An 8,120-nucleotide genomic window follows, 5' to 3' on the forward strand; every position below is an offset into this window, starting at 1 on the left:
ACACACACACGTTTATAATAAGATTTTTTTTCATATATACTTGCCTTAAAGCTTCCTTGTAAATGTGTGAGTTTTATAATTAACACAGTATTATTTTAGGTAACAAATCTTGAAAATCTATTTCTCTAATTTACATGCTCTGTATCTGCATACTTCATTAAAATGGGAGCTTTGGTAGCCTAGAGGGTAAAGGAGTTGTACTGTTTAAAGGCAAGAGGTTCAAATCCACTAGCTGTTGCATGGGAGTGAGATGAACAATCCCCTCCTGTGCAATTTACAGCTTTGGAAACCCACTGGAGGGTCAGCTATAAGTCAGTTCTGATTTGAAGGCACATAACACCACCACAATAATAAAAACAGAGAACACCCACAAAAAAAGAGATAGGGGTTACACACGAGTCATAAAACTACATTTGATTATAGTCAAAACAAGAAGCTCTGGTGACAGAGTGATAGAGAGTTGTGCTGCCACCCCAAAAGCATGTGGTTTTAATCCACCAGCTGCTCCTCCAGCGCTGAATGATGGGCAAGCTCCTCTCATGTGATTTACAGCCTCTGAAAACCCATGGGAGTGTCAGCTCTGAGTCTTCTCTGACTTGGCTGTGCATGAAAACAACATAGTTAAAGCATGGTACTATTTTAGATAACAAAGCTTGAAAACATTTTAATATTTCTTTATACTTCATCAAGAACAAAACAAACCACTGTCAATGGTTGATTCCAACAGGACAGAACAGAATGTCCTCAGAGGATTTCTGGGGCTGTAACTACTGAAGGGAGCAGAATGCTTCCTCTTTCTCCTGTGGGTTTAAACTCCCAGCCTGAGATCAGCAGCCCAGTGGATAGCTCACTATCCCATCCATACTTACCCCGGTAAGTTAATTTCACTTCTTTTCTGCCCATGGCGATTAAAGATTTTCACACTATGCTCTGCGCTAAAAGAAACCAGGACACAAAGATATGACTAAAATGTTTTCTTAATCTCTCTTCAGATTGTCGTAACTTGTATTTAAAAATTAAGCCACCATAAAAGCCATTTCTGTGCTTCTTAATTTGTATATAAAATTATTTTTTAAGAATTACCTTGCCAATAAAATTTTCTGAGTCGTGATGTTAATAAAGGTGAACATATTTATTTTCCTGTTACACAGCTGTTGCACAAGAAATTCTACTGTATCACATGATGAGATCATGTGGACACCCATCCATCTGGAATAGAGATAAGTTACTGAAAACATATTCCGTTTCTTACCCTGTTACTGCAAGGTAGTTTCCTGAAGTTTTTTGCCACGTGAACTGTAATGGTGTGTCAGCCAGTGTCTTTTCTACCACTGAGAAAACACGCTAAAAAAATAAAGATACAATTTTGAATTTTAGTAGATTAGGGTATCAGCTGAAGAAAAAAGAATTCTCATTACAATATCTAGAACTGTGGTATCCAATACACACAAGCTAACATGCAACAACTGAAAAACTGACTGAAATGTGGTTAGTCCAAAGATTTTGGGACTTCGTCTGACATACTTTGGACTTGCTGTACGGAGAGACAGGTCTTTGGAGAGGAACATCATGCTGGGTAGAGTCGAGGGACAGCGCAGGAGGGGAAGACCCTCTATGAGGTGGATTGATTCAGTGACTGGGCTAATCGGGATGTGGGTGTCAGAGGCAATGCAATTGGCACAGGATAGAGCAGGGTTTAGGGCTGTTGTGCATAGGGTCGCTATGAGTCGCAAATGACTCGACGGTACATAACAACAACAACAGCAACATAAAGGAATACCCTGGATGAGCTAGATAGATACAGTGACTGGGGTAATGAGGGTAGGTGTAACAGAGTAAGTGATATTGGCTCAGGACAGGGCAGGGTTCAGAGCTGCTGTACACAGGGTCACAGGCAACTAGACAGCACATAACAATAACATAAAGTATAAAATACACAAGTTGTTATGTGCTATCAAGTTTACTGGGACTTAAAGCGGCCCTGTAAACAAAAGGCCTCAACCTTGCCCTATCTTGAGCTAATCTGTCTCTGACACCCCTATCCCCGTTACCCCAGTTAGTATGTCAATCCATTTCATCTAAGGCCTTCCTCTCCTGAATTGTCACTCCACCCTTCTAAGTATAATATCCTTCTCCAAGAACTGGTCCCTCGTGGCAACATGCCCCAAATATGTGAGACCGAGCTTCAGAATCCACGCCTCCAATGAGCAGCCTGGTTTCACCCTCTCCAGGACAGATCCGTTTGTTCTTTTGGCAGTCCAGGGTATGTTTAATATTCTTCTCCAGCCCCACAACTCAAAGGCATCAATTCTTCTTCTGTCCTCTTTGGTTATTGTCCAGCTCTCTGATGCATGACAAGTAGCTGCGAAGACCGTGGTCTGAATTAGTCACACGTTGGTCTCTAGAGTGACATCATTGTCACTGGAGAGGTCCCTGACAACAGACTTTCCTAATGCAGTTTTTGGTGTGTTTTTTTTTTTTTTAAATTTCCTGACTGCTGGTCCCAAGAGTGTTGATTGTGGATCTAAGCAAGATGAATATCCTCAATCTCTTCTCCATCCATCATGGTGCTGCCAATTGGCCTAGTGGTGCGAATCTTTGTCTTTTTGATGTTGAACTGCAATCCACTGCACTGCAGTCCTTGATCTTCTGCACCAAGTACCTCAGGTCCCCCTCAGGTTTGGCAATCAAGGTTGTGTCATCTGCATAACACAGGCTGTTGATGAGTCTACCTCCAATCTTGAAGCTATATTCCTCCTTATAAAGTTCAGCCTTCTAAATGATCTGTTATTCCATATACAAATTGAAAAGGTATGGAGAAAGGACATATCTCTGATGCTTTCTTTTGAACCACAAAGTCTTTACTTGCTAGGCTGTGACGATTGCTTCCTTTACAAACACAAGTTTTGAACGAGCACAATCAAGTTTTCTGGGATTCCCATTCTTTTCAATGTTAGCCACAATTTGTTATGATTCACAGAGTCAAATGCCTCTGTCAATAAAACATAGACATTTTTCTGGTACTCTACACTTTGAGCCAAGATCCATCTGAAATCGGCAATGTCCCCACATAGCCACAGCCTTTTCAGAACCCAACTTAGCTTGAATCTCTGGTAGTTCACTGTCTATGTACTATACCAGTAATTTTTGGAAAATACAGAATTTAAAAATATTTTAAGAGAAATGAAAACCACCTCACTGACAATTTTTACATTGGTAGGTTGAAATCACAACATTTTTGTCATACTGAGTTAAAATATTATTTTTGCCTGACAAAAATTCTTTAAACATGACACTGGCTTGCAGTATTTATTTATATCCAACAGGAACACAGATCAGTGAGAAATTCAGATTTCAAGATTACTAAAGCTATGATGCCCTTATTATAGGTATATGAAGTTTAGATAGGATTACAGGAGACTTGATAGTTTGGCAACACAAAATTCTTCCAATGCTCAAGTTTAAACACTAGTCAGTGAACAATGTATATGAAGATGAAACTCATCTCTGCTTTAACAACAGGTTTAAAACATTTTTGTGAGGTCTGAGCACAGTTGAAAAACATAAAAACATCTTTACTTCTGCAAATTTTAAGAAACCTGTCTAGATTACCCAGAAACTCCAGTTTCATGAGCTTTGTGGCAGACTTGCCTTTGTTGGTGATCTTATATAACTTTTCTTCAGTGGATCTATATGTGGAATTAGATGCCATCGAGTTGAGTATGACTCACAGTGACTCTAAGCACAGATCTGAACCTTGCTTGTCCTATCCTGTGCCATCCTCATCATCTCTGACACACTGAAGTGCATTGCTGTAGACACTATGTCAATCCTTTTTGCTGGGGGTCTTCTGTATATGATGTTCCATATACAGTGCTCACGGGAAAAGTGCTACCTTCAAAACTCGTATAAAGAAGATTTAAATATTGCTGCTTCTTACCACAGAATTACCAATTATAAAAGGTCAATAATATCTCATGTGGCATACATCACAAGTTATGGAGTTTGGGTTTTTTAAAAATCAGAGTTACAAGTCTACAGATTTCAATTTTCACAATGGCCATGAAGAAGCATTAGGATGTTTACAGCTATCTGAAATTTGAGCTTTCCATTCCAGATCAAGGTGAGTGGTATTGTTGACATAAAGTGAAGCAGTAAAGTGTGACCCAGTGGTTCAGGGGAGATCCAAGCCTAGAAACTACGTGCAAAGGGCATCGTGCATGAAAGTGAGTGAGAACTGTGGCTGCTGGGGGCAGATGTCCCCACCATCACAGGATCTGTAGTTGAAATCAGCCACAGACAAAATAATTTGAGACGGTTCATTCAAGGTTTTTTACTTTTTTAAGGTTGTGTGCTTAAGGCGCTGGGCAGTTTTGCGGCTTGCTAGGGCTTAACTGCAAGAAATAAGGCAAAGCACAACACCCGACCAAGTCAACTTCACCAAGACACCCCAAACGCATTCACGACCAGATCTTTCCACCCAGAGAAATTCATGATCTCTTCTGATCCAGTCAGCTCACTTCTGGAATTCCCTCCTGCAAAGCGCCAACCTCTTTTGCGGTCTCCAGCAATGAGGCCTCTTTCTCCCTTGCGTCTTCTTTTTCTTGATTTTCCTTTAACTTCGCCCCCGCCCTCCTCTTCCCTAGGCACCCTGCTCACTTCCCAACCTGTCACGCAATGGGGAGGATTGAAGAGGGCACATGGCCTCTCCTAAGAGAGCTAAGAGAAGGCCCAGCGATCATGTCTTCCACTCCCTCCCCAAGGTTTTTTAAGTTATTTACCTTCATCTCAAAGCTCCACCAGCCGCGCGATCGAGCAATGCGCAAGCGCACTCAGTCTTATCCAACAAGACTACCGCGTTCCCGTCACCCAGGAGACCGTTCAGAAGCCACCAATCAGCGGGCGCCGCCTGAAGGGCGGAGCATCGCAGGACGGGATCGAATGCAGAGCTCCTCGCAGAGAGGGCGGGAGGCGTGGACCTGTGTCACGTGAGCCGTGCGGAGCTAGCTTCTGATTGGATTAGTATCCCCAGGAGGCGGGCTCTATAAGCTCCGGAAAGGCGCCTGCGTAAATATTGACCCTTAGTTGGTGAGAAGCTGATTTGGGCGGCGAGGAAGTCTTGAAGGATGTGTAAGCTGAAGACTTTTCACATAGTGTACGAAACAGGCGGTTTGAACGCGCCCTCTAATCCCGTTCCATTTTCCCCTCCACGTTTCAAGGCTAAAAGCGATGTAGTTTTGTTTTTCTACTCAAATCTCTACTGAGTAGTCAAAGTTTATGATTAAAACTTTTTTTAAATGGGCCACAACAGGCAGGAAAAAATAACTTCTAATTCTGGAGACCAGTCTCTATGAGGAGGAATGGGGAATCAGAATTGGAATCAACAACTTGCATTATGCAGATAACTTGGCTAAGGAGGACCTGAAGCATTTGCAGCAGAAGGTCAAAGACTAGAATCTTCAATATGGATTACAGTTCAACATCAAGAAAACAAAGCTTCTCACCACTGCGCGAATTGGCAGCACATATGGACAAGAGTTTGAGATTGTTAACAATTTATCCCTCTCAGGTCCGCAAGCAACACTTCTGGCGTTATTGTTGCCATGTACTCTTGATTCTGAACCGACCCATAGCTGACCCTCCACTGGGTTTTCAGAGGCAGTTAAGTGCACTGGAGGAGATTGCCCATCCTTTTCCTGTGGAGCAGCTGGTGGATTCAAACTGAATACCTTTAGGATTGCAACACAGCTTCTTACCACTAGGTCACCAGAACTCCCGTACTCTTGGTATTAGCAGTCAGGAAATCAAAAGATTAATTGTATTAGGAAAGTCTGTTGACAGGGACGTCTCCAGAGTGCAGAGTCCAGAAAGTCCAGCAGAATTCAGAAGAGGCCATTAAACATGGGATGTCATTGCTGATGTCAGATAGAGGTTGTAAAAGCAGAAAATACCAGAAAGAGGTTTACTTATGTTTGATTATGCAACGGCATCTGACTATGTGGGTCATAACAAGTTATAGTTAACGTTAAGAAGCATGAAAATCCCTAAACAATTGATTGTGCTTGCAGGAAATCTATACCCCAATCAAGAAGCTGTCATCTGATTAGAGCAAGGTTTAAAATCAGAAAAGATATTTCCCATGGTTGTATCCATTCTCCATTCCTATTCAATCTGTATGCTGGACAAATCATTCTAGAAATTGGGCGATATGCAGCAGGATGTGCCATCAAGATTGGAGAAAGGACAACCTGCATTATGCAAATGATAAACCTTGCTTGCAGAAACTGATAATTGTTTTTGTTAGATACCCGTGGATTCAAAACTGACTCATATCTGATACTCCAGATGGTTTTCAGAAGCAATAAATCACACAGGAGAAGAGTACCTATCTTTGTTCTGTGGAACAGGTGGTGGATTCAAACTGCTTGCCTTTGGGTTGGCAGTGCAAATCCTTACCACTGGGCCACCAGAGCTCATTGCAGAATATCAGAAACTACAGTGTAGCTTTCAAAAAGGCTTACATCTCAACATCAAGAAAAGAAAAATCCTCACCATTGGACCAATAGAAGACATCAAGATAAATGGAGGAAAAAGATTGATGTTGTCAAGGATTTAATTTTAGTCAGATCCACACTTAACACCTGTAATAATAGCAGTTAAGAAATCAAAAGAGTGGTTGCATAAGGAAAATAATAGTGTCAAGCTTCTCTCCAAAGTATCGAAGAGAAACAATGTCCATTTAAAGACAAATATATGTTCTTTCCAAGTAAGAATATTTTCAGTTGCTTCGTATACACTGGAAGTTGGACAGTGAATAAGGAAGACAGAAGAAGAATCAATGACTTTGAATTGTGGTGTGGAGAATAATACAAAATATCCCATGAACTGCCAGAAGGACAAACAAGTTTATCTTGGAGGAAGCAACCAGAATGCTCCTTAGTTTCAAAGATGATGAAACATCATCTAACGTACTTTGGGTACTTTATCTGGAAGGACAGTCCTTTGCAAAAGGTATCATGCTGAGAAAAGTGGATGGTCAGAAAAAGGGAATAAGATCCTTAACAAGACAAATTTACACAGTACCAGTGGGCTCAAGCATTTCAGAGATGGTGAGTATGGGGCAGGATAGGGCAAGATTGTTGTCCACATGGTTGCTGTGAGTTGTAGTGGACTCAATAGCATCTAAAAACAGGAAAAACACTGCATCTTTTGTCAAAGTCTCTGAAAGTATTGAAACCACTTACCTTCCCTCCTACTTTGTTTTATTTTGGTTGTTCATTTTTTTAAATCAGGAAGGAACAGAATTTGCTTGGAGAAAATGAAATGATTTAAAATAATGAATGATGGATGTTCCAGGATTCCTCCAGAAGTACTGGTCCCATGCACTGAAATGTAATATTGGTTAATTGTGTACTTTTTTACCAAACTATGATTCTGAATATACCATGGACTGCTGGGAGAACAAACAGGTTTGTCCTGGAGAAGGTGAAGCCAGAATGCTCCTTGGAATCAAGGATTCTGAAGCTTCATCTGACATACTTTGGGCATGTTGCAAGGAGGGACTGGTTCTTGGAGAGGAACATCATGTTCGGCAGAGTGGAGGGATGGCGCAGGAGAGGAAGACCTTTGATGAGATGGATCGATTCTGTGACTGGAGTGGTGGGAATAAGTGCGTTTGGAATGGCTAGGTTGGCACAGGATAGAACGGTGTTTAGAGCTCTTGTACATAGGGTCGCTATGAGTCACAAGCGACTCGATGGCACATAGCAACAACAGCAACGACAACATGACTCTGAGGTAACTCGTGGTTGTGAAGCTGAACACTCTGACACTGATGTGCCAGATGTGAGAATGGTTACCCATGGGGGACAGTGTTTGGTGGAGCTCCCTGATTAAAACAAGCTTGGAAGCAGGAGTGGCATCCACTTCCGTAATAGCGTGCCTCTGGAAACCCTATGAACCTGGAGAAAGGACAAAAGTTATAAAAGTATCCAGGTCTTTTGTTCAAAGGGTCGCTATGAGTTGCCTCCAACTCAATGGCACTTTAAAACAACATAATTCTGAAGCCATTCAGAGGATACTAATGTTGAGGACACATCTCTGCTAGGGCATCTACTCTC

General features: G+C 41.6%; 1 protein-coding gene across 1 annotated transcript in view; it reads right to left on the reverse strand.

Annotated features, from left to right (window-relative positions):
* Window positions 1-1,338, reverse strand: part of WDR19 (WD repeat domain 19) — a 137,715-nt gene extending 136,377 nt beyond the window's left edge. Inside the window, exons 1-2 of the mRNA XM_006895406.1 lie at window positions 1,253-1,338; window positions 870-935 (exon numbers count right to left, since the gene is read on the reverse strand). The gene's annotated coding sequence lies outside the window, so the exon portion shown is untranslated. The remainder of the gene's footprint in view (window positions 1-869; window positions 936-1,252) is intronic.
* Window positions 1,339-8,120: the final 6,782 nt, after the last annotated feature.

The sequence above is a fragment of the Elephantulus edwardii genome, unplaced genomic scaffold (genome assembly GCF_000299155.1).
Source record: "Elephantulus edwardii isolate Elephantulus edwardi_28Jun2011 unplaced genomic scaffold, EleEdw1.0 scaffold00167, whole genome shotgun sequence".
NCBI classification, from domain to species: Eukaryota; Metazoa; Chordata; class Mammalia; order Macroscelidea; family Macroscelididae; genus Elephantulus; species Elephantulus edwardii.